The following is a 26,647-nucleotide window of genomic DNA, read 5'->3' on the forward strand; positions in this document are numbered from 1 at the left end:
TTCGCTCTAGACTCTGCTAAGATATGATGGTGGAGGTTGCAACAAATTCTTTTAATCCTTAGCCACACCCATAAAAGGCATGGCTTCGCTCTAGACTCTGCTAAAATAATGATGGTGGAGGTTGCAACAAATTCTTTTAAGCCTTAGCCACATGCATAAAAGCCACGGCTTCGCTTAGACTATGCTAAGATGTGACGTCGTAATCTTTTAAAGTGATTGAATATAAGTAAGTGAATGATTAGGAGAGTTTTTAGCATTTATTGGCTCCTCGTTTTGAGACACAGTAAATTACAAAGGGTAAAATACATGTTTCAGAAATTTCTAATTTTGCCCAAAATGGTAAAAAGAGACTTTAGTTCTAGATGAGTAATTTCTTGCTATCTTTGAAAGTAATTGAGTTAGGTGAACGTAACTTTTAAGAATGAGTCCAGAATTAAATCTATACCCTGGGAAGTTCCTTTAAATCATCTAAATCTACAAATCTTTCCCCCTTCCGGTAAAAAATACTGACTTTCGATATTTTGTACGAAATCTGTAGTGTTGAATTGAAACTTTCAGAAATAGATCAACAACACAAATGAGCCCCAAAGAAAATGTAGTAAGCCTCATAGGTTTGCTTAATCCTTATTTACGAGATTTTACAAAAATTGTGAAAATGTGTTTTAAATTTTAAAAAGAAAATCCCAACATGGCGTAAAATCCAGTTCAAATAATTGGAATTGAGTTTTCAAAGCCTAGAGTCTGCGAACCAAGATTCGAATATTGGAAGCTACAGTAATGAAAAAGTTTGGCTGAATCCCGCTTTCTACGGCAATAATGTGAGAGAAGATGAAATGGCAAGGACACTTTCTACGGATGAAGGATGACAGATTGCCAAAGTTTGTCCTTGTTGGCCTGCCGTCTAGGGCCAAACGAAAAGCAAGTCGTCCCCGAATGGGGTGGGAGGATGTCTTTAGGAAAGATTTAAGGGAAATGCAAACTTCCTGGGAGCGTGTAAGGAGGGAGGCTTTGAATAGATTGGGATGGAGGACGAGCATCAGCAGCTGTGTCGACCTCAAGCGGTTTGGTGCTACAGCGAGTAAGCAGTAGTAGTAATAGTAGTTGAGCCAGAGGAAATTGTAGGACTTAAATCAAAATTAAGGCACAGTGGTGCCTGTCTATTATATAAAACACACTTGAGTAGTGAAGTTTGGGGACAATAAAATATGATGAAAATAGAATACTTTATTAGCAAAATTGTGGCGGTCATTTGTGAATTATTAAATTGAGAGCTTTGGCGTCGGCTGACCGTCTTAAAGACAAAGAAAAGTTCATTATTAACGCGATTCTTGACCTGGTTCATTTTAGGCCATTATTAACGTGATTCTTGAGGAAATCGGGTAGTTGGTTTTGACTAGTGATAGAATATAGTGTCTCTCCATGGATGTTCAAGAATCAATTCAGATTGTTGGAAGGGCTACAACACAACTGAGCTGGAACAAGCAGGTTTCGCTCATTTGAAAGTGATCCACAAAAATAATTTTTTCGACCCTAAAAACAGGCGCTCTACCCAAAAAGTAGAGAGAATGTGGGGTTCCACAAAGTGGAGGAACAAATAGCACCGAGGTACATCCCACCATCATTTACATTCGTACTTAGAGAGTACACGTACTTAGAGAGAGTACTTAGTAGAGTACATGTGGCGGATGACAGTAAAGACAGAAGGCTGAGTTCATTTTAACGCGATTCTTGAGGACATTTCTGCGTTCTGGGGGCATGTTTCCAAGTTCTAGTTTTCACAATTATGCTAATAAAGTATTCTATTTTCATATTTTTTTTCATTAGGTTAAGTAGGTTTGGTTAGGTTAAAATAGGTTTATTTAGGTTACGTATTTAATATATGCTATGCTTTATCCCCCCCCCCTCTAATGTGCAAATATATAGCCCAAATTTGTTTATAAACTATTATATTTTCATCATAATTTTGTTTTATTTCATTAGCATTAACCAAACTTCACTTCTCGTGTGTGGTTTATATAATAGACGAGTACCGGCAAAACTTTTCAAAGTTAGTACCGGTGTGGATTTGTCTCTTACACGATTTTACATGTCTTAGAACTGGAGAAGGAGTAAAGGTGGAAGCTCGAGAACACCTTTTTAGGCCAACAAATAAGGTTCTGTATTCGTTTCTAAAGGTTTCATTGGAGAACCACAGAAAGTAAAAACCCCGCACCTACAATTTTACGAAAAGCATTAAAATTAAATGAATTGATTCAACCTTCCCCCTTTTGACGAATTATTCAATACAATCCATGCAGAAATAGCATCCTAAAGTCTCTCGATTTTTCTATAATGCCCCAGAATAAGCCCGTATACAGGGATTTTCTTTGCAGGGGGGGGGGTATAAAAAAGTTTGTTTGACAATTTAAGTAAATAGTTCGTTTTTAGCTTCGTTTCGGTGCCATATTTTTTTTAGCTTCGTAATAACATATACGTAATAAAAAAAACAATAAAAAAAAAAATAAGCGATACGGCTCAATAGTAATCGAAACTTTTAAAAACAGAATTTTGATACCAATAGATACATCAAAAGAATGAGATTTTAATTCTGATTTCAAATATATAAGTTTCATCAAGTTTAATTATACCCATCAAAAGTTAAGCGCCTGAGAAAATTTGGCTGATTTTCGAAAAAAGGTGGAAAGACCCGCTAAAAGTTATAGAGCCTTAATGAAAATCACACCATCAGATTCAACGTATCAGAGAACCCTACTGTAGAGGTTTCAAGCTCCTATCTACAAAAATGTGGAATTTTCCCTTTTTTGCCAGAAGAAAGATCACGGATGCGTGTTTATTTGTTTTTTTTTTTCTTTTCCCGGCGGTTAATTGTATTGACCCAGTCGTCCTAGAATATCGTAGGAGAGCTCATTGGAACGGAAATTAAAAGTTCTAGTACCCTTTTTAAGTGACCAAAAAATGGAGGGCAACTAGGCCCCCTCCCACGCTCAGTTTTTCTCAAAGTCACCCAATTAAAATTTTGAGATAGCCATTTTGTTCAGCATAGTCGAAAACCTAATAAATATGTCTTTTAGGATGACTTAATCCCCCACAGTTCCCAGGGGAAGGGCTGCAAGCTATGAACTTTGCCCATTGCTTACATATTGTATTGGTTATTGGGAAGTGCACAGACATTTTCAGGAAGGATTTTTTTCTGGTGGGGGGGGGGCAGGAGGAGAGGATTACTCGGGAGAATCGTTCCGTGGAGGATGTTTCTTTGGGGTAAGGGACATTTCTATGAAGGGGGCGCCGGATTTCCAAGCATTATTTAAAAAACGATCAGAAATTATATTTTAAAAAAACAACTTTTTTCAACTGAAAGTAAGAAGCAACATTAGAACTTAAAACAAACAGAAATTATTATGTATATGAGCGGGTTCTCCTCCAAGTCAATACCTCGCTTTTTACGCTACAGTTTTTTTTAGTGCTTTCAAAAGAGCTATCTATTCTAATTAAACGGCCTTTGTAATTCAGGGGTTTGTGAATTAAATTTTTTTTAACTTTTAACGTTAAGAGCGTGGTATTGCCTAAGGGGAGAACCCCCTCATATACGTAATAACATATACATAATAAAAAAAAACAATAACAAAAAAAAGCGATACGGCTCAATAGTAATCGAAAATTTAAAAACGGAATTTTGATGTCAATAAATGTATCAAAAGAATGAGCTTATAATGCTGATTCTAAATATATAAATTTTATTAAGTTTAGTATTACTCAACAAAGGCTACGGGCCTGAGAAAATTTACCTGATTTTTTAAAGAGGGGGAAAACATTCCCTACAAGTGAAAGAATTTTAATGAAAATCACAGCGTCCGATGCAGCGTATCAAAAAACCCTATTAAATAGATTTCACGCTCATATATGCTAAAATCTGCAACTTTGTATTTTTTGCCAGAAGAAAAAAATACCAATATAGAAGTTCAATACGTAAGTTAATTTGTAAATTACGTCAGAACCAAAGTTAGAGACAGCCATTTAGCAAAAGAAAATTAAAATTTTTATGCAAATTTTGTTTACTTATTCAATGACGGTGAGCCAAAATAAAAGCTGTATTAACTAAAAAACGATCAGAAATTAAATAAAAAACAAGTTTTTTAAACTGAAAGTAAGGAGCGACATTATAACTTAAAACGAACAGAAATTATTCCGTATATGAAAGGGGTTGTTCCCTCCTCAATGCTTGGCTCTTTAAGTTAAAGTTTGACGGTCTCAGAACTTTTTTTTTAAACAATAAAAAAATTTAGCGGAAAGAGTTCGGCGTTGAGGACGGGACAGCCCCTTTCATATACGGAATAATTTCTGTTCGTTTTAAGTTTTAATGTCGCGCCTTACTTCCAGTTTAAAAAACTTGTTTTTTTATTTAATCACTGAACAGAACGCAACTGATGAGCCAAAAGTAATGAAAGAAAGAGGTGGCACCGAACTCTCAGCTGCATTCTTGGGAAGCATCTGACAGTTTATAAGTGGCCACAGAATTCCTTTCTTGTTTTAAAATCACTTTTCTGTTAATAGGCACCGCGGCAGAACAATGCACCTGTCACTTTGACGAATCAGTCCAGTTTCTGTTAAGAAAGAAAACCACTCAGTGATAATTTATTGCGCTCCCTGACATTGTGCGTACTTAGGCCCGGACCTATTAGTAAATCTGGGACTGCGGGGGGAGGGATCACTTAAAAGGGGACTTAAACTTTTAATTTTGTACGAGTGAATCCTCTTCCGATCTTCTAGGACCCTTGGCTCGATACGATCATTCCAGGGAGAAAAAACAAAAACACACATCCATGATCTTTAAATAACGATGAAGACCACGCTGCCTTTCCATAATAAAAACAAAAAAACTTGAGACGGTTTTAATTTTTCAATTTTCCTTTTAAAGATCCCATTTTATTGTAAGTTTTATTTCATTAATAAAAGACAATTGCAAGTTTTATTGTAAGTTTTATTTGGAGTTTCCTGAGGACGGAACATGGATATAGATCCGAAATATTCTTAAGGTTTAAACAAATTTTACTGTCTTAGGTAAATTCCATAATGTTTTACTGTTCGTTATTTTTATCCACGATAATTCTTTGTCCTTTTCAATAACTTTTTCCTCTTGTTCTACTTTCCGTTGCTTAATAAAGTTAGTTCTGAGCCAAAGAGAGTAAGTAGGAAGCTCTACCCTTTATTGAATTTATTAGCCTGTTAGAACCAATTAAAATAGATGCAAACTATATTTTTAATAAAGTTATAAAACACATCAAAGTTGAGAGCTGGACAAAGCTGTTTTTTACGGAACTGGATAAGGAACCCTAAGTTTGGCCATCTTACATCGCTGAACCTAAGGACGCGCTTATTCTGAATTAATAATTTACAGAGTACTTAGCAGCCCAGCTGTCCCTATCCTGGAACCACATGAGAACTCTTCCACGTAATGAAGGTGGGGATGTTCCAAGCGGTTAAAAAGTAAGCTGGCCCTTTCCTTCCCTAAGTCTTTAGTAGGACATTTTCCTTCAAGCGATAACGAAGAAAAGTTACTATTTGGCAAAGACGATACTCGCACTATTCCAGCAACCCACTGCATCGCGTCATTCAGTTGCATGTGATTTGAAAATGGAGTCTTAGCAAATCAAAAAGTACACCCTTGAAATTACCCTTATAGCCTACAGGAAAATTGCACGATATACAATACTCATTGAACAACAAGAAAATATCACTTTATTTTACATGGACAGCAGTGATATGCATAGATGTATTATTAAAATTATAAATCTATGGTTATTTGTCCTCTTATTTTTCTTCGTCGCTTTTGACGTGCCGGAACATCATAGAGAGCTGTTTAAGGACTCATAAAGGATAAATCTTACTTCTTATCGTCTTATATATAGCTAAACTCGATAAGGCCGTCATAAAGTGCCACAGCGCACTAAAACCGCAATTTGGGTGACATTTTTGGAACGGAAAAGATGGGCCAGACGTATGGACATAATAGAGAGCTAATTAAGGGCTAATTTATGAAATAATTTTTATATTTAATTGACCTTTATAAATTTGACTTTATAAGACAAACATATAGTGACACACGGCACCCAAAGAGTCCTTTGGTTTTTTTTTCCTTTTTTTTAAATAAAAATAACAAAAATATATGACAGGAAATTATTGTGTAGTGATAAGATATAGAGTCATGGTTACAGCGGTAGAAGTAACCTAGTAAAGAGCAAACCACGGGCCGAAGTTGTCGAACTACAAAAAAATGGGTTTTAAGGAAACTTTTCGGTGACAATATTTTCCTCGTAACACTGTTTTGAAAATTTTTATTCTAAATCAACAAAACAGTAATTTAAGAGAAGAAATTTTGAAAATGTGGAAAAACTGAAATCCTGAAATCCCTCAGAAATGATTTACAATGAGATTGCCGGAAAAAAAATCTTGGGTTAGGGGCACCCCCACCCCCTAGATACGTCAGTGACCGGATCATATAAATTTAGGCCAAAATAGTGTCAAAATGTTTGAAAATGTAAATTCTAAGAAAGCTTATCAATTTGTCACAGTCTAAAAGCCGTAATTGGAGGTTGCCATTTCTCCATCTTCAAATCTATGAAAATCATATTTGAACAATTACATTATTACTGTTTCATCCCTACCCTGAGGTCCCCCTTCTTCGTATATCATGTATAATCGCCAAGAGGCTCGTTTGACCGGAAAACAAAAGTTCTTGTGCCTTTTCAAAGTCAAGAAAGAGATCGCATCATAGCAATGTGCCATTTTCTGCCACAAGACAGCAACTGGCCAAATAGGTCCGAAGTTTCAGCGAGTGAAGATTCTGAGATAGGGAGCCTGTCAAAAATTGTTTAAAAGCTGCATATAATATCCACTCCACTCCAAAGAAATCATTCCACCTTTCCCTCTCAAAGTGACACTGAAGCTTGACAAAGCCGGGTAAACTTTGTATTTTTCAAATATTTTTGAGTTTCTTGTTTTCTAGTGTCAATATATGTCTTGGGGGAAATAAAAATCTTGCTAATCTTTTGGGATAGTAAACGTCCATATAACGATAACCCAGAAATAAGTATACAATTCAAGGTACTGGTGCATAATGAGGATACATTTATATTTTATACAAGGAAACCAATCACGAAAAACCCGTCAAACAGACTATTCTCAAGAGACCGCTATACATAAATGCAATACAAAGCGTGGTTTTCATTGCGTTTATGATATTTAAACTGTTGTTTTTTGGGGTTTAGGGGGGAAAAGGTACCTAGGTTAGGTTACGTATTTAATATATGCTATGGTTTACTCCTCACCTCCGCTAATGTGCAAATATATTGCTTAAATTTGTTTATAAATTATTATATATTCATCCTATTTTATTTTATTTCGTTAGCATTAACCAAACTTGACTTCATAGAAGTGTCCTCATTATGCACCAGTACCCAATTCAATTCGTCGTTGCATACATCGTGTAATGGTGTAACATGCACCGAGTAACAAATTCCTTCACAAATGGTGACGGTTAAGTCTTAAAAAAAGAGTAATATATATATATATATATATATATATATATATATATATATATATATATATATATATAAAACCGTTCGGAATCAATCTATTGATAGGTGCCCAGGATAAAAAAATCGCTTCCCGGATAAACCGTCTTTGATGACAGTTGATTTGACTGTCTTTTAACAAACTTGTCGAAAAATGATGGTTGAGCTAGGCGAATGAGGCTAAAAATAATTCACCAATCAGAACAAAGTTTCAATTCCTCAAGCAAACCAGAATGACACACCTATTTACTACTACTACTACTAACAACTCACCGCAGCACCAAGCCGCCTGAGGCCAACACAGCTAAGCACACTTCCATCCCAATCTATTCAAAGCCTCCCTTTTTACGCCCACCCCTGAAGTTCCCATTTCCTTTAAATCTTTCTTTATGACGTCTTCCCACCCCAGACGAGGATGACCTGCTTTCCGTTTAGCCCTAGACGGTTGGCCGAAAAGAACAATCTTCGGCAATCTAGACAATGTGATATATGCATTAGGCCATAGAACAAAAACTTGTTAGGGGTATTTTTTTTCTCTTGGAGGGAGAAATGCACCATCCCTTTTTATTTTCGATGATACAATTAATCAACAGATAGTAAAGTTTGCATGTTATGTTCTCCAGTAAAATTTATATTTTGTAACTTAACACGTTTTGAATTCCTACACTCTTTATAACAATTTAATGATCTTACCTATAAAGAAATGCGTGATATCCTTTTGATATTACTAACGAATTGAAAAACCTTCTTAGACTACCTGTTGTTACACAGCTGCCAAAAAGTGATCAGCTTGCACTATGCGTTGACTTATGTCCGTCCTCTGCCAAAATTTAGGCTGTAAATGCTATAGAAATCTGAGTTTTTTTTCTTAGCTTTTTTCAGCAGGTCTAACCAAAGGCTTATCTAGGATTTTTATTTGGGGCGGGGGGGTTATTTTTTCGTCTTTTTTTTATAAAAATCATTTTTCAAAAACACATCAAAGATTTGTTTATATAATTTTTGTTCCGTTTTTACGAGTCGGACAAAATATCGGAGGGGGGGGGGGGGAGAGGACAGGACGAGATTTAAAGCTTCGACGCTTCTAGGCCGAAGTGTTTTTTCTACTCTGTTTTTGATAGAATTTCGGGGAAATCCCCGAAAATTCGAGGATAGTGGAATCAAACAGTTCGTGGTAACGAACTGCAAGTAAGAAGCAACCCGGCTCAATGGTAACCAAAACTCTAAAAAACGGACTTTTGATACCAATAGATACATCAAAAGAATGAGATTTTAATTCTGATTTCAAATATATAAGTTTCATCAAGTTTAATTTTACCCATCAAAAGTTAAGCGCCTGAGAAAATTGAGCTGATTTTCAAAAAAAGGTGGTAAGACCCCCCTAAAAGTTAAAGAACCTTAATGAAAATCACACCATCATATTCAGGGTATCAGACAACCCTGCTGTAGAGGTTTCAAGCTCCTATCTACAAAAATGTGGAATTTTCCATTTTTTGCCAGAAGACAGATCACGGATGCGTGTTTATTTGTTTTTTTTCTTTTCCCCAGGGGTAATCGTATTGACCCAGTGGTCCTAGAATATCATAGGAGGGCTCATTGGAACGGAAATTAAAACTTCTAGTGTCCTTTTTAAGTTAAAAAAAATGGAGTGCAACTAGGCCCCCTCCCACGCTCAGTTTTTTCTCAAAGTCGCCCAATTAAAATTTTGATATAGCCATTTTGTTAGCATAGTCGAAAATCTAATAAATATGTCTTTTAGGATGACTTAATCCCCCACAGTTCCCAGGGTAAGGGCTGCAAGTTATGAACTTTGCCCATTGCTTACATATTGTATTGGTTATTTGGAAGTGCACAGACATTTTCAGGAAGGATTTTTTTCTGGTGGGGGGGGGCTGGAGGCGGGGGGTACTCGGGAGAATCTTTCCGTGGAGGATGTTTCTTTGGGGTAAGGGACATTTCTATGAAGGGGCGCCGGATTTCCAAGCATTATTTAAAAAACGATCAGAAATTAATTTTAAAAAAACAAGTTTTTTCAACTGGAAGTAAGAAACAACATTAGTAGAGATGCCTTATTGAGTCCCACGATGACCACGTGGTTTATGGTTTTCTCAGTGAGAATGAAAAAACAGGAATTTTCTCACTTGAAAAACCATGAATTTTGTCACATTTATGGTTGTTTTCATGGATGGATATGTGTGTTGTTTGATTTATTTGATGTTTTTCTCGGATGTCAACATCAAATTATGGATGTTTTATGGTTTTTGTCAGTGAGAATTTGAAAAACAGAGTGACAGGACCACGTGGTTTATGGTTTTCTCACGTAAAATTAAAAAAAATTATTTTTCTACCTTTGAAAAACTTTAAATTACTCCACGCCAAACCAAAAACCCAGGTGGTCCTGTCACGAGTAGCACATGTGAACTTGATTTACATAATCGCTAGGTGAAATTATTGATTCACGAAGGGGAGAATTAAGAAACATTAAGGCTTCTTTAATCTTAGGTCTGAGGGATAAACGTTCTTTAGGTCAGAGAGAAAAATTAATATTCTATTTTTAAATAGGGCTTCATTGATCTTTAGTGTCAGGAATTATAATTGACATCACTTGTTATCTTGGAATTGTGCGGGAGTCTAAAGAGATAGAAATTCTATTTTTAAATACGGCTTCACGGAGCTTTAAGTCGGAGAGATAAATTGATATTCTAACGAAACCCTAATAGTTTAGCTAGGAAAATTTATGAGATGAAGAGATTAATGTAGGAAAGGGTTTCCTAGAAATTTGAAATGCGTTAGCGCAGAGATGCCAAACAAAAGGAACACACAGAAATTACTTTTATATTTTTTCAGAAACCTATCGTGAATAAATAATTCCCCTTAGAAACATCAAATTAATTTCTCCTTTCTTGACATATCAATCAATCAATGACATCATCTGTCAGACTTTAAAAATTTTCACCTAGAAACAGTTCTCATTGAATAGATCCAAATCATTAATGTCTTTGCCTCAGGAACACTTCTACTGGTCGAACTCCAAAGGATATTAATAACCAAAGGCAAAGGAAACAATTAGGCGAGAAGTCTCTTAGCGATGAATTGTTTTAGCACGCGAAAAGGTTTCTTATTAATTTGAAATGTATTAGCGCAGAGATGCCAATAACAAAGGAACACGCTGAATTTACGTCTAGGGATTATTTGGGTGAAACTATTTTAGACAGGTTATGGAACTATTTTGGCTAAACATATAGAGACATTTTAAAAGAAGAGTTTAGAGGAGATTTTAGAAGAGAATTTAATGGTGAAACTCTGTGGTCATTATAATACACAAGTTTCATATGAAAAGTGTTGTGAGGTCCTCTAACCCAACCCCAAAGGGTTCCAATCCTCCTACCCCAACCCCGAAGGAAGCCCCCGGTCCGCAAAGGGCCCCCCAGCGCCCCACGGGGCACCGGCGCCCCCCCCGGCCCCCCCAGACCCCCAAAGGCCCTCCCCGGGCCCCCCAAAGGCCCATCGAGCTCCCAAAGGACCAACGGGGTCCCAAAGGCCCTCCACCAGCCCCCAACTGCCCCTCCGGACCCCCAAAGGCCCTCCCTGTGCCCCAAAGGCCCACCCTATGCCCCAAAGGCCCTCCCCCGGCCCCCAAAGGTCCCCCGGACCAGAGAAGCGCTGCCGGGATGCGCCGTGGGTCAGGAAAGCGCCGCAGGATGTGCCGCAGGGAGGCACCGCAGGAAAGCGCCGCAGGATGCGCCGCAGGGATGTGCCGCAAAAAAAAAGTAAACTAAAAAGTAAAAATTTCGATCACAGAAGGGCACCCTCCCCCAAGGGTCCCCCAAACACCCTCCTCAGACCCCCTAAGGTCCTCCCCTGGTCCTCAAAGGCCCCCCGGGTACCCAAAGGACCACCCGGCCCTCAAGGGCCCCCGGATCCCCAAACACCCTCCCCGGGCCCCCCAAAGAGTCCCCGCTCCATTTTTTAATACTTTTTTATGGCGTTATTATATCTTTTCAGAACAAGTTCCAGAACCTATTTTCCAGATCCACTTTTTAGAGCAAGTTACTTTCTTAATGTCCCTCCTAAACCCATTTTCTAACTTGAAGTACTTATCTTTTTCACCCACAACTATACTTTACAGATTTGGATACCTCAACACCAAGAAATATTTTTCAAAAGTCATTTCAGAGCAAGTTACTTTCATAATGTCCCTCCTAAACCCATTTTGCAACTTGAAGTACTTATCTTTTTCGTCCACAACAATACTTTAAAGGTTTTTGGATACCTCAAAACAAACAAATACATTTCAAAGACCATTTCAGAGCAAGTTACTTTCTTAATGACCATCCTAATCCCATTTTCCAACTTGACGTCCATATCTGATTCACACTCAACTATACTCTACAGCTGTTTGGATACCTCAACATCAAGAAATTCTTTTCAAAGACCCTTTCAGAGCAAGTTACTTTCTTAATGACCATCCTAAACCCATTTTCCAACTTGAAGCACTTATCATTTTCACTCACAACTATACTTTACAGCTTTTGGGATACCTCAACACCAAGAAATACTTTTCAAAGACCATTTCAGAGCCAGTTACTTTCTTAATGTCCCTTCTAAACCCATTTTCCAACTTTAAGTACTTATCAGTTTCACCCGAAACTATACTTTACAGCTTTTTGGATACCTCAACACCAAGAAATACTTTTCAAGGATCATTTCAGAGCAAGTTTCTTTCATAATGTCCCTTCTAAACCCATTTTCCAACTTGAAGTACTTATCTTTTTCACTCGCAACTATACTTTACAGCTTTTTGGATACCTCAACACCAAGAAATACTTTTCAATGACCATTTCAGAGCAAGTTACTTTCTTAATTTCACTCCTAAACCCATTTTCCAACTTGAAGCACTTATCTTTTTCACACCCAACTATACTTTACAGCTTTTGGGATACCTCAAAACCAAGAAATACTTTTCAAAGAACATTTCAGAGCAAGTTGCTTTCTTAATGTCCGACCTAAACCCATTGTGCAACTTGAAGTTATAATCAATTTCACTCCCAATTATACTGTACATCTTTTTGAATACCTCAGTACCAAGAAATAATTTTCAATGAACATTTCAGAGAAAGCTACTTTCTTAATCTCACTCCGAACACAAGATTGCAAATGGAAGTACTTATCTTTTTCACCCACAACTATACTTTACAGCTTTTTGGATACCTCAACACCAAGAAATACTTTTCAAAGACCATTTCAGAGCAAGTTACTCTCTTATTTTCCCTCCTAAACCCATTTTATAACTTGAAGTACTTATCTTTTTCACCCTAAACTATACTTAACAACTTTTTGGTTACCTCAACACCAAGAAATACTTTTCAAAGACCATTTCAGAGCAAGTTACTTTCTTAATGTCCCTCCTAAACCCATTTTGCAACTTGAAGTACTTATCTTTTTCACCCACAACTATACTTTACAGCTTTTTGTTTAACTCAACACCAAGAAATACATTTCAAAGACCATTTCAGAGCAAGTTACTTTCTTAATGTCCCTCCTAAACCCATTTTGCAACTTGAAGTACTTATCTTTTCCACCACTTTCTCTATGAAAAAGAAATTAGTTTTTAATCATTTCTATTTTTCCAAATTATATAGAAATTTTCCACTTCGGTTCAGATTTTTCTCAAGGGGATGAAAAAATTTAAAATAATGTTCCAAATTTTCTCAACAAAGTGAAGAAAAGTTTTTGATCTCTTCTGAATTTTACCAAAGAACACGCTCCAATTCTAATTCCTCCAGAAAAAACAAAAATCTTCCAATTCAGTTCTTTATTTAACAAATACATAAAGAAATTTAAAGTTCAAATATAATTTTTCGGTGGTAGATAGAAAAAGTAATACAAAACTAGTGAATATTTTCATTGAAGATGAAAAGTTCTTGTCCAATTTAAAATTTTCTCAACGAAGTGAAGAAAAGTTCAAGTTCTCTTCTGAACTTTACCAAATAACACACTTTAATGCTAATTTTCTCCAGAGAAAACAAAAACCTTCCACTTAAGTTCTTAATTTCACAAAGACATAAAGAAATTTAAAGTTCAATTCTAAATTTTTTGGTGGAAGATGGAAAAAGTAATACTATACTTGTGAATATTTTCCCGGAAGATAAAAAGTTCTAGTTCAATTTACAATTTCCTCAACGAAGTGAAGAAAAGTTCAAGTTCTCTACTTAATTTTACTAAAGAACACAATACAATTCTAATTTCACCAGAGAAAATAAAAATCTTCCAATTAAGTTCTTTATTTCACAATAACGTAAAGAAATTTCGAGTTCAATTCTAAATTTTTCGGCGTAAGATTGAAAAAGTAATACCATACTTGTGAATATTTTCATGGAAGATAAAAAGTTCTAGTTCAATTTACAATTTCCTCAACGAAGTGAAGAAAAGTTCAAGTTCTCTTCTGAATTTTACTAAAGAACACAATTCAATTCTAATTTCACCAAAGAAAATAACAATCTTCCACTTAAGTTCTTTATTTCACAATGACATAAAGAAATTTAAAGTTCATTTCTAAATTTTTCGGTGGAAGATACAAAAAGTAATACCATACTTGTGAATATTTTCATGGAAGATGAAAAGTTCTAGTTCAATTTAAAATTTTCTCAATGAATTGAAGAAAAGTTCAAGTTCTCTTCTGAAATTTAACAAAGAACACAATTCAATTCTAATTTCTCCAGAGAAAATAAAAATCTTCCACTTCAGTTCTTTATTTCACAAAGACATAAAGAAATTTAAAGTTCAATTCTAATTTTTGGTGGAAGATATAAAAACTAATACCATACTTGTGAATATTTTCCCGGAAGATAAAAAGTTCCAGTTCAATTTACAATTTAATCAACGAAGTGAAGAAAATTTCAAGTTCTCTACTGAATTTTACTAAATAACACAATACAATTCTAATGTCACCAGAGAAAATAAAAATCTTCCAATTAAGTTCTTTATTTCACAATGATATAAAGAAATTTAAAGTTCATTTCTAAATTTTTCGGTGGAAGATAGAAAAAGTAATACCAAACTTGTGAATATTTTCAAGGAAGATGAATAGTTCTAGTTCAATTTAAAATTTTCTCAAAGAAGTGAAGAAAAGTTCAAGTTCTCTTCTGAACTTTACCAAAGAACACAATTCAATTCTAATTTCTCCTGACAAAATAAAAATCTTCCACTTCAGTTCTTTATTTCACAAAGAAATAAAGAAATTTAAAGTTTAATTATAATTTTTGGTGGAAGATGGAAAAAGTAATACCATACTTGTGAATATTTTCCCGGAAGATAAAAAGATCTAGTTCAATTTACAATTTCCTCAACAAAGTGAAGAAAAGGTCAAGTTGCCTTCTGAATTTTACAAAAGAACACAATTCAATTCTAATTTCTCCAGAGAAAACAAAAATCTTCCACTTAAGTTCTTTATTTCACAAAGACATAAAAAAATTTGAAGTTCAATTCTAAGTTTTTCGGTGGAAGATAGAAAAAGTAATACTATACTTGTGAATATTTTACTCGGAGATAAAAAGTTCTAGTTCAACTTAAAATTTACTCAACGAAGTGAAGAGAAGTTCAAGTTCTCATCTGAATTTTACTAAGGAACACACTTAAATTCTAATTTCACCAGCGAAAATAAAAATCTTCCACTTCACCTCTTTATTTCACAAGGACATAAAGAAATTTAAAGTTCAATTCTAAATTTATCCGGGGAAGATAGAAAAAGTAATACCGTACTTGTGAATATTTTCACGGAAGATAAAAAGTTCTAGTTCAATTAAAATTTTCTCGACATAGTGAAGAATAGTTCAAGTTCTCTTCTGAACTTTACCAAAGATCACACTTCAATTCTAATTTCTCCAGAGAAAATAAAAATATTCCACTTCAGTTTTAAGTTCCCCAAAGAAATAAAGAAATTTAAAGTTCTATTCTAAATTTTTAGATGAAAGATAGAAAAAGTAATACTATGATTGTGATTATTTTCCATGAAGATCAAAAGTTTCACTTTATTTATAATTTTTCTTAAATTTGGTTCTGATTTTTCTCAAAGAAATAAAAAATTTAAAGTTCTGTTCAAAATTTTTCATAGAAGATAGAAAAAGTTATACATTGATTGTGAATACTCAACATGAAGATAAAGAACTCTACTTTAATTCAGGGTTTTCTCTAAGAAGTGCAATATGTTCAAGTTCTCCTATCTATGGCTAAGTTTGCTAAAGACAAGTTATTTTAATGCGAAAACACACAAAATCAGAAAAAATTTTCAATGTTCCCTTAGTACCTACGCAATTAGACAAAAAATTAAGATATTTATGCAGAGTTTCAACTAGCTATGGCTAAGTTTGCTAAAGACAAGCTATTTTCTTGCGAAAACACGCAAAATCAGAAAAAATGTTCAATGTTCCTTTAGTACCTACACAATTAGACTAAAAATGAAGACATTTATGCAGAGTTTGAACTAGCTATAGCTAAGTTTGCTAAAGACAAGCTATTTTCTTGCGAAAACACACAAAATCAGAAAAAATGTTCAATTTTACTGTAGTACCTACTCAATTAGACTAAAAATGAAGATATTTATGCAGAGTTTCAACTAGCTATGGCTAAGTTTGTTAAAGACAAGCTATTTTTGTGCGAAAACACACAAAATCAAAAAAATGTTCAATATTGCCTTAGTACCTACGCAATTAGGTTTAAATGAAGATATTTATTCAGAGTTTCAACTAGCTATGGCTAAGTTTGCTAAAGAAAAGCTATTTTCTCGCGAAAACACACAAAATCAGAAAAAAATGTTCAATGTTCCTCTAGTACCTACGCAATTAGGCTGAAATGAAGATATTTATGCAGAGTTTCAACTATCTATGGCTAAGTTTACTAAAGACAAGCAATTTTCTTGCGAAAACACACAAAATCAGAAAAAATGTTCAATGTTCCTTTAGTACCTACGCAATTAGGCTTAAATGAAGATATTTATGCAGAGTTTCAACTAGCTATGGCTAAGTTTGCTAAATACAAGCTATTTTCTTGCGAAAACAGACAAAATCAGAAAAAATGATCAATGTTCCTTTAGTACCTACTCAATTAGACTAAAAATGAAGATATTTATGCAGAGTTTCAACTATCTATGGCTAAGTTTGCTAAAGACAAGCTATTTTCTGGCGAAAACACACAAAATCAGAAAAAATGTTCAATGTTCCCTTAGTACCTACACAATTAGAATAAAAATGAAGATATTTATTCAGAGTTTCAACTAGCTATGGCTAAGTTTACTAAAGACAAGCTATTTTCTTGCGAAAACACACAAAATCAGAAAAAATGTTCAATGTTCCCTTAGTACCTACGCAAGTAGACTAAAAATGAAGATATTTATGCACTGTTTCAACTAGCTATGGCTAAGTTTGTTAAGGATAATCTATTTTCTAGTGAAAACACACAAAAACAGAAAAAATGTTCAATGTTCCTGTAGTACCTACGCAATTAGGTTGAAATTAAGATATTTATGCAGATTTTCAACTATCTATGGCTAATTTTGCTAAAGACAAGCTATTTTCTTGCGAAAACACACAAAATCAGAAAAAATTTTCAATGTTCCTTTAGTACCTACGCAATTAGGCTTAAATGAAGATATTTATGCAGAGTTTCTGCTAGCTATGGCTAAGTTTGCTAAAGACAAGCTATTTTCTTGCGAAAACACACAAAACCAGAAAAAAAAATGTTCAATGTTCATATAGTACCTACGCAATTATGCTGAAATGAAGATATTTATGCAGAGTTTCAACTAGCTATGGCTAAGTTTGCTAAAGACAAGCTATTTTCTTGCGAAAACACACAAAATCAGAAAAAATATTGTTAGGTTAGATTAAGTTAGATTAGGTTAGGTTAGCCTACGTCCGCGCGCATATAGGTTAGCTAAGGTTGGATTAAGTTAGGTTAGGTTAAGTTAGGTTAGGTTAGATTAAGTTAGGTTAGGTTAAGTTAGGTTAGGATAGGTTAGATTAAGTTAGGTTATGTTAAGTTAGGTTAGGATACCATAACCTAACCTAACTTAGCATAACCTAACTTAATCTAACCTATCCTATCCTAACCTAACTTAACCTAACTTAATCTAACCTAACCTAACTTAATCTAACCTAACCTAACTTAATCCAACCTAACCTAACCTAACCTATATGCGCGCGTACGTAGGCTAACCTAACCTAATCTAACTTAACCTAACCTAACAATATTTTTTCTGATTTTGTGTGTTTTCGTAAGAAAATAGCTTGTCTTTAGCAAACTTAGCCATAGCTAGTTGAAATTCTGTATCTATATCTTCATTTCAGCCTAATTGAGTAGTTTCTAGAGGAACATTGAACATTTTTTTTTTGATTTTGTGTGTTTTCGCAAGAAAATAGCTTGTCTTTATCAAACTTAGCCATAGCTAGCAGAAACTCTGCATAAATATCTTCATTTAAGCCTAAGTGCGTAGGTACTAAATGAACTATGAACATTTTGTCTGAGTTTGTGTGTTTTCGCAAGAAAATAGCTTGTCTTTAGCAAACTTAGCCATAGATAGTTGAAACTCTGCATAAATATCTTCAATTCAGCCTAATTGCGTATGTACTAAAGGAACATTGAAGATTTTTTCTGATTTTGTGTTTTCGCAAGAAAATAGCTTGTCTTTAGCAAACTTAGCCATAGCTAGTTGAAACTGAGCATAAATATCTTCATTTTTAGACTAATTGTGTAGGTACTAAAGTAACATTGAACATTTTTTCTGATTTTGTGTGTTTTCGCAAGAAAATAGCTTGTCTTTAGCAAACTTAGCCATAGGTAGTTGAAACTCTGCATAAATATCTTCATTTTTAGTCTAATTGTGTAGGTACTAAAGGAACATTGAAAATTTTTTCTGATTTTGTGTGTTTTCGCAAGAAAATAGTTTTTCTTTAGCAAACTTAGCCATATATAGTTGAAACTCTGCATAAATATCTTCATTTATAGTATAATTGCGTAGGTACTAAAGTAACATTGAACATTTTTTCTGATTTTGTGTGTTTTCGCACGAAAATAGCCTGTCTTTAGCAAACTTAGCCAGCGCTTGTTTAAACTGTGCATAAATATCTTCATTTTAGCCTACGTGTGTAGGTACCAAATGAACTTTGAACATTTTACTTCTGAGTTCTTTTGTTTTAGATATATAAATGATAGTTTTTTTAAAACTTATCTGTGGATAGTTGAAACTCTGCGTAAATATCTTCATTTCATCCTAAGAGTATAGGTCATAGAGGAACTTTTAAAATTTTTTTTCTGATTTTGTGTGTTTTGCGAGAAAATAGCTTGTCTTTAGCAAACTTAGCCATAGCTAGTTGAAACTCTGCATAAATATCTTCATTTAAACATAAGTGCGTAGGTACTAAATCAATATTTAAAATTTTTTTGATTTTGTGTGTTTTCGCACGAAAATAGCTCGTCTTTAACAAACTTATCCATAGCTAGTTGAAACTCTGCATAAATATCTTCATTTTTAGTCTAATTGAGTAGGTACTAAATGAACATTGAACATTTTTTGTGATTTTGTGTGTTTTCGATAGAAAATAGCTTGTTTTTAGCAAACTTAGCCATAGCTAGTTGAAACTCCGCATAAATATCTTCATTTTTAGTCTAATTGCGTAGGTACTAGAGGAACATTGATCATTTTTTCTGATTTTGTGTGTTTTCACAAGAAAATAGATTGTCTTTAGCAAACTTAGCCATAGATAGGAGAACTTGAACATTTTGCACTTCATTTATAAAACTCTGAATTAAAGTGGAGTTCCTTATCTTAATGTTTAATATTCACAATCAATGTATAAATTTTTCTATCTTCTATGAAAAATTTGGAACAGAACTTTAAATTTTTTATTTCTTTGAGAAAAATCAGAACCAAATTTAAGAAAAATTATAAATAAAGTGAAACTTTTGATCTTCATGGAAAATAATCACAATCATAGTATAATTTTTCTATCTTTCATCTAAAAATTTAGAATAGAACTTTAAATTTCTTTATTTCTTTGGGGAACTTAAAACTGAAGTGGAATATTTTTATTTTCTCTGGAGAAATTAGAATTGAAGTGTGATCTTTGGTAAAGTTCAGAAGAGAACTTGAACTTTTCTTCACTATGTCGAGAAAATTTTAATTGAAATAGAACTTTTTATCTTCCGTGAAAATATTCACAAGTATGGTATTACTTTTTCTATCTTCCACGGATAAATTTAGAATTGAACTTTAAATTTCTTTATGTCCTTGTGAAATAAAGAGGTGAAGTGGAAGATTTTTATTTTCTCTGGTGAAATTAGAATTGAATTGTGTTCTTTAGTAAAATTCAGATGAGAACTTGAACTTTTCTTCACTTCGTTGAGTAAATTTTAAGTTGAACTAGAACTTTTTATCTCCGTGTAAAATATTCACAAGTATAGTATTACTTTTTCTATCTTCCACCGAAAAACTTAGAAATTAACTTTAAATTTCTTTATGTCTTTGTGAAATAAAGAACTTAAGTGGAAGATTTTTGTTTTCTCTGGAGAAATTAGAATTGAATTGTGTTCTTTAGTAAAATTCAGAAGAGAACTTGACCTTTTCTTCGCTTCGTTGAGGAAATTGTAAATTGAACTAGAACTTTTTATCTTCCGGGAAAATATTCACAAGTATGGTATTACTTTTTCTATCTTCCATCAAAAATTAGAATTGAACTTTAAATTTCTGTATTTCTTTGTGAAATTAAGAACTTAAGTAGAAGATTTTTATTTTCTCTGGAGAAATTAGAATTGAATTTTGTTCTTTGGTAAAGTTCAGAAGAGAACTTGAACTTTTCTTCACTTCGTAGAGAAAATTTCAAATTGAACTAGAACTTTTCATCTTCCATGAAAATATTAACAAGAACGGTATAACTTTTTCTATGTTCCACCGAAAATTATAGAAATGAACTTTAAATTTCTTTATGTCATTGTGAAATAAAGAACTTAAGTGGAAGTTTTTTATTTTATTTGGTGAAATTAGAGTTGTATTGTGTTCTGTAGTAAAATTCAGAAGAGAACTTGAACTTTTATTCACTTCGTTGAGGAAATTGTAAATTGAACTAGAACTTTTCATCTTCCTGGAAAATATTCACAAGTATGTTATTACTTTTTCTATCTTCCACCAAAAATTAGAATTGAACTTTAAATTTCTTTATGTCTTTGTGAAATAAAGAACTGAAGTGGAAGATTTTTATTTTCTCTGGAGAAATTAGAATTGAAATGTGTTCTTTGGTAAAGTTCAGAAGAGAACTTGAACCTTTTCTTCACTTCGTTGAGAAAATTTTAAATTGAACTAGAACTTTTCATCTTCCATGAAAATATTCACAAGAATGGTATTACTTTTTCTATCTTCTATCGAAAAATTTAGAAATGAACTTTAAATTTCTTTATGTCATTGTGAAATAAAGAACTTAAGTGGAAGATTGTTATTTTCTTTGGTGAAATTAGAATTGAATTGTGTTCTTTAGTAAAATTCAGAAGAGAACTTGAACTTTTCGTCACTTCGTTGAGGAAATTGTAAATTGAACTAGAACTTTTTATCTTCCATGAAAATATTCACAAGTATGGTATTACTTTTTCTATCTTCCGCCGAAAAATTTATAATTGAACTCTAAATTTCTTTGTCATTGTGAAATAAATAACTTAAGTGGAAGATTTTTATTTTCTCTGGTGAAATTATAATTGTATTGTGTTCTTTAGTAAAATTCAGTAGAAAACTTGAACTTTTCTTCACTTCGTTGAGGAAATTGTAAATTGAACTAGAACTTTTTATCTTCCGGGAAAATATTCACATGTATGGTATTACTTTTTCCATCTTCCACCGAAAAATTTAGAATTGAACTTTAAATTTCTTTATGTGTTTGTGAAATTAAGAACTTAAGTGGAAGATTTTTGTTTTTTCTGGAGAAAATTAGCATTGAAGTGTGTTCTTTGGTAAAGTTCAGAAGAGAACTTGAACTTTTCTTCACTTCGTTGAGAAAATTTTAAATTGGACAAGAACTTTTCATCCTCCATGAAAATATTCACAAGTTTGGTATTACTTTTTCTATCTACCACCGAAAAATTAGAATTGAACTTTAAATTTCTTAAAGTCTTTGTGAAATAAAGAACTGAATTGGAAGATTTTTGTTTTCTCTGGAGAAATTAGAATTGGAGCATGTTCTTTGGTAAAATTCAGAAGAGATCAAAAACTTTTCTTCACTTTGTTGAGAAAATTTGGAACATTATTTTAAATTTTTTCATCCCCTTGAGAAAAATCTGAACCGAAGGGGAAAATTTTTATATTATTTGGAAAAATAGAATTGATTAAAAACTAATTTCTTTTTCATAGAGAAAGTGGTGGAAAAGATAAGTACTTCAAGTTGCAAAATGGGTTTAGGAGGGATATTAAGAAAGTAACTTGCTCTGAGATGGTATTTGAAAAGTATTTCTTGGTGTTGATGTAACCAAAAAGCTGTAAAGTATAGTTGTGGGTGAAAAAGATAAGTACTTCAAGTTGCAAAATGGGTTTAGGAGGGACATTAAGAAAGTAACTTGCTCTGAAATGGTTTTTGAAAAGTATTCCTTGGTGTTTAGGTAACCAAAAAGGCGTAAAGTATAGATTCGGGTGAAAAAGATAAGTACTTCAAGATAGAAAATGGGTTTAGGAGGGAAATTAAGAAAGTAAATTGCTCTGAAATGGTCTTTGAAAAGTATTTCTTGGTGTTGAGGTATCCAAAAAGCTGTAAAGTATAGTTGATGGTGAAAAAGATAAGTACTTCAAGTTGGAAAATGGGTTTAGGAGTGAGATTAAGAAAGTAACTTGCTCTGAAATGGTCTTTGAAAAGTATTTCTTGGTGTTGAGGTATTCAAAAAGCTGTAAAGTATAGTTGTGGGTGAAAAAGATAAGTACTTCAAGTTGCAAAATGGGTTTAGGAGCGAAATTAAGAAAGTAACTTGCTCTGAAATGTTCTTTGAAAAGTATTTCTTTGTTTTGAGGTATCTAAAAAGGTGTAAAGTGTAGTTGCGGGTGAACAATATAAGTACCTCAAGTTGGAAAATGGGTTTAGTAGTGAAATTATGAAAGAAACTTGCTCTGAAATGATCATTGAAAAGTATTTCTTGGTGTTGAGGTATCCAAAAAGCTGTAAAGTATAGTTTTTGGTGAAAAAGATAAGTACTTCAAGTTGGAAAATGAGTTTAGGAGGGACATTAAGAAAGTAACTTGCTCTGAAATGGTCTTTGAAAAGTATTTCTTGGTGTTGAGGTATTCCAAAAGCTGTAAAGTATAGTTGTGAGTGAAAATGATAAGTGCTTCAAGTTTGAAAATGGATTTAGGAGTGACATTAAGAAAGTAACTTGCTTTGAAATGGTCTTTGAAAAGAATTTCTTGATGTTGAGGTATCCAAAAAGCTGTAGAGTATAGTTGAGGGTAAAAAAGATAAGTACTTCAAGTTGGAAAATGGGTTTAGGATGGTCATTAAGAAAGTAACTTGCTCTGAAATGGTCTTTGAAATGTATTTCTTTGTGTTGAGGTATCCAAAAAGCTGTAAAGTATTGTTGTGATAGAAAAAGATAAGTACTTCAAGTTGGAAAATGGGTTTAGAAGGGACATTAAGAAAGCAACTTGCTCTGAATTGACTCTTGAAGAATATTTCTTGGTGTTGAGGTATCCAAATCTGTAAAGTATAGTTGTGGGTGAAAAAGATAAGTACTTCAAGTTAGAAAATGGGTTTAGGAGGGACATTAAGAAAGTAACTTGCTCTAAAAAGTGGATCTGGAAAATAGGTTCTGGAACTTGTTCTGAAAAGATATAATAAAGCAATAAAAACGTATTAAAAAATGGCGCGGTGCCTCTTTGGGGGGCCCGGGGAGTGTGTTTGGGGATTCAGGGGCCCGTGAGGGTCGGGTGGTCCTGTGGGTGCCCGGGGGCCTTTGAGGACCAGGGGAAGACCTTTGGGGGTCTGAGGATGGTGTTTGGGGTACCCTTGTGGGAGGGTGCCCTTCTGTGATCGAAATTTTTACTTTTTAGTTTACTTTTTTTTGCGGCGCATCCCTGCGGCGCATCCTGAGGCTCTTTCCTGCGGTGCCTCCCTGCGGCACATCCTGCGGTGCTTTCCTGACCCACGGCGCATCCCTGCGGCACATCCTGCGGCGCTTTCCTGGCCCACGGCGCATCCCGGCTGCGCTTCTCGGGGCCGGGGGCCCTGTGGGGGCCAGGGGAGGGCCTTGCGGGTACAGGGTGGGCTTGGGGGGTACCGAGAGGGTCTTGGGGGGTCTGGTGGGGCCGTTGGGGGCTGGTGGAGGGCCTTTGGGACCCCGTTGGTCCTTTGGGAGCTCGTTTGGCCTTTGGGGGGCCCGGGGATGGTCTGTGGGGGTCTGGGTGGGCCTTTGGGGGCGCCGGTGGCCCTTTGGGAGCTTGGGGGGCCTTTGAGGACCGGGGGCTTCCTTCGGGGTTCGGGTAGGAGGATTGGAACCCTTTGGGGTTGGGTTAGAGGACCTCACAACACTGTTCATATGAAACTTGTGTATTATAACGACCACAGAGTTTCACCATTAAATTCTCTTCTAAAATCTCTTCAAAAATCTTCTTTTAAAATGTCTCTATCTGTTTCGCCGAAATAGTTCCATAACCTGTCTAAAACGGTTTCGCCCAAATAATCCCTAGACGTAAATTCAGCGTGTTCCTTTGTTATTGGCATCTCTGCGCTAATACATTTCAAATTAATAAGAAACCTTTTCGCGCGCTAAAACAATTCATCGCTAAGATGCTTCTTGCCTAATTGTTTCCATGGCCTTTGGTTATTAATATCCTTTGGAGTTCGACCAGTAGAACTGTTCCCGAGGCAAAGACATTAATGATTTGGATCTATTCCTGGAGAAATGTTTCTAGGCGAAAATTTTTAAAGTCTGACAGATGATGTCATTGATTGATTGATCTGTCAAGAAAGGGAAATTAATTTGATGTTTCTAAGGGGAATTATTGATTCACGATAGGTTTCTGCAAAAATATAACAGTAATTTCTGTGTGTTCCTTTTGTTTGGCATCTCTGCGCTAACGCATTTCAAATTTCTAGGAAACCCTTTCCTACATTAATCTCTTCATCTCATAAATTTTCCTAGCTAAACTATTAGGGTTTCGTTAGAATATCAATTTATCTCTCCGACTTAAAGCTCCGTGAAGCCGTATTTAAAAATAGAATTTCTATCTCTTTAGACTCCCGCATAATTCCAAGATAACAAGTGATGTCAATTATAATTCCTGACACTAAAGATCAATGAAGCCCTATTTAAAAATAGAATATTAATTTTTCTCTCTGACCTAAAGAACGTTTATCCCTCAGACCTAAGATTAAAGAAGCCTTAATGTTTCTTAATTCTCCCCTTCGTGAATCAATAATTTCCCCTAGCGATTATGTAAATCAAGTTCACATGTGCTACTCGTGACAGGACCACGGGGTGTATGTTTTGCCATGTGATAAATTTACTTTTTTCACAAGAGATAAATTTCCTTTTTTTTAATTATCCGTTATAAAACCATTCACCACGTGGTCCTGTCACCCTGTTTTTCAAATTCTCACTGACAAAAACCATAAAACATCCATAATTTGATGTTGACATCCGAGAAAAACATCAAATAAATCGAACAACACACATAACCATCCATGAAAACAACCATAAATGTGAGAAAATTCATGGTTTTTCAAGTGAGAAAATTCCTGTTTTTTCATTCTCACTGAGAAAACCATAAACCACGTGGTCCTCGTGGGACTCAATAAGGCATCTCTACTAATATTAGAACTTAAAACGAAAAAAGATGATAATGTTTATGAGGGGATTCTCCCCCAAGTCAGTAACACACTCTTTAAGCTACAGTTTTTTTTAGTGGTTTCAACATATATATATATTATAATTAAAAAGACGTTGTGTGTATGGGGTGTATGTATTAATTTTATTTTTTACTTTTAACGTAAAGAGCGTGGTTTTGACTAAGGGGAGAACCCCCTCATAGCTTCATTTAGAAAAAAACTAATTTATCCCAGTGTATCTCATACTACTCAATTGTTTTTTTTTTATGAAGAATTATTAAATTTGTAATTTGCCATTTCTTTGGAATCAGTTTTAGTCAGAATCAGTATATTATTCCTCAGGAAAAAACGCTAGTCTTTAGGTGTAGATTTCGCAAATTATAAATTTCGAATTTAAAAACATTTAAAGAAATAGGTTTTGGATCCCTGAGGGATCATAAACTAAGTTTTGACAACGTTATTCAGGAAGTAAATCGAATAAATGAGCGTATTAATTAAATGAATTGTTTCAATCCTTCCCCCTTTTGACGAATTATTCAATACAATCCATGCAGAAATAGCATCCTAAAGTCTCTCAAATTAAATGAATTGTTTCAATCCTTCCCCCTTTTGACGAATTATTCAGTACAATCCATGCAGAAATAACATCCTAAAGTCTCTCGATTTTTCTATAATGCCCCAGAATAAGCCCGTATACAGGGATTTTCTTTGCAGGGGGGGGGGGTATAAAAAACAAAGTTTGTTTGGCAATTTAAATAAATAGTTCCATTAAATTCGAAAAAAAAAATTAGAATTTCAGGGTAGGTGGCCTCCGACCCTCCTCTCTCTACGTGTATGTCATTATAAGAGAGCATAAAACTGATAACCTTATAAAAACATACGTAAATAAATTCCACAGAGTATAAGAGCACAGTACCGTACATATACTACTGCAAAAAAAAAATCTAAAATATCTTCTTACTTTTAAGTAGGCTATCAAATAAAATCACCAAGCAGACTGTCAGTGTCAGTAAAGTTTTCACCTTGAAACTAATTACAGCTAATCTAAAAGCAGAAATTTGACCTTAAAATCAGCGTTTTTAATAGCGAATAATTTATTTAAATTCGGTAATGTCTTTTCCATTTTGAATAATAAAAATGTTCCTTAATTTGCAAAAAAATTAATTGAACTCTGTTGGAGAACAAATCGAAAATTGCATTAATATACATAGTTTAAATCATTAATCCACGATCCAA

The 26,647-nt window shown here is 34.2% G+C and overlaps 1 protein-coding gene across 1 annotated transcript in view; it reads right to left on the bottom strand.

Annotated features, from left to right (window-relative positions):
• LOC148940894 (sodium-dependent phosphate transport protein 2B-like) overlaps positions 1-8,384 on the bottom strand; it is a 68,323-nt gene extending 59,939 nt beyond the window's left edge. The window contains exon 1 of the mRNA XM_089104802.1: positions 8,265-8,384. The gene's annotated coding sequence lies outside the window, so the exon portion shown is untranslated. The remainder of the gene's footprint in view (positions 1-8,264) is intronic.
• Positions 8,385-26,647: the final 18,263 nt, after the last annotated feature.

The sequence above is a fragment of the Artemia sp. Qi Xiang Cuo genome, chromosome 19, assembly GCF_049724085.1.
Source record: "Artemia sp. Qi Xiang Cuo chromosome 19, ASM4972408v1, whole genome shotgun sequence".
NCBI classification, from domain to species: Eukaryota; Metazoa; Arthropoda; class Branchiopoda; order Anostraca; family Artemiidae; genus Artemia; species Artemia sp. Qi Xiang Cuo.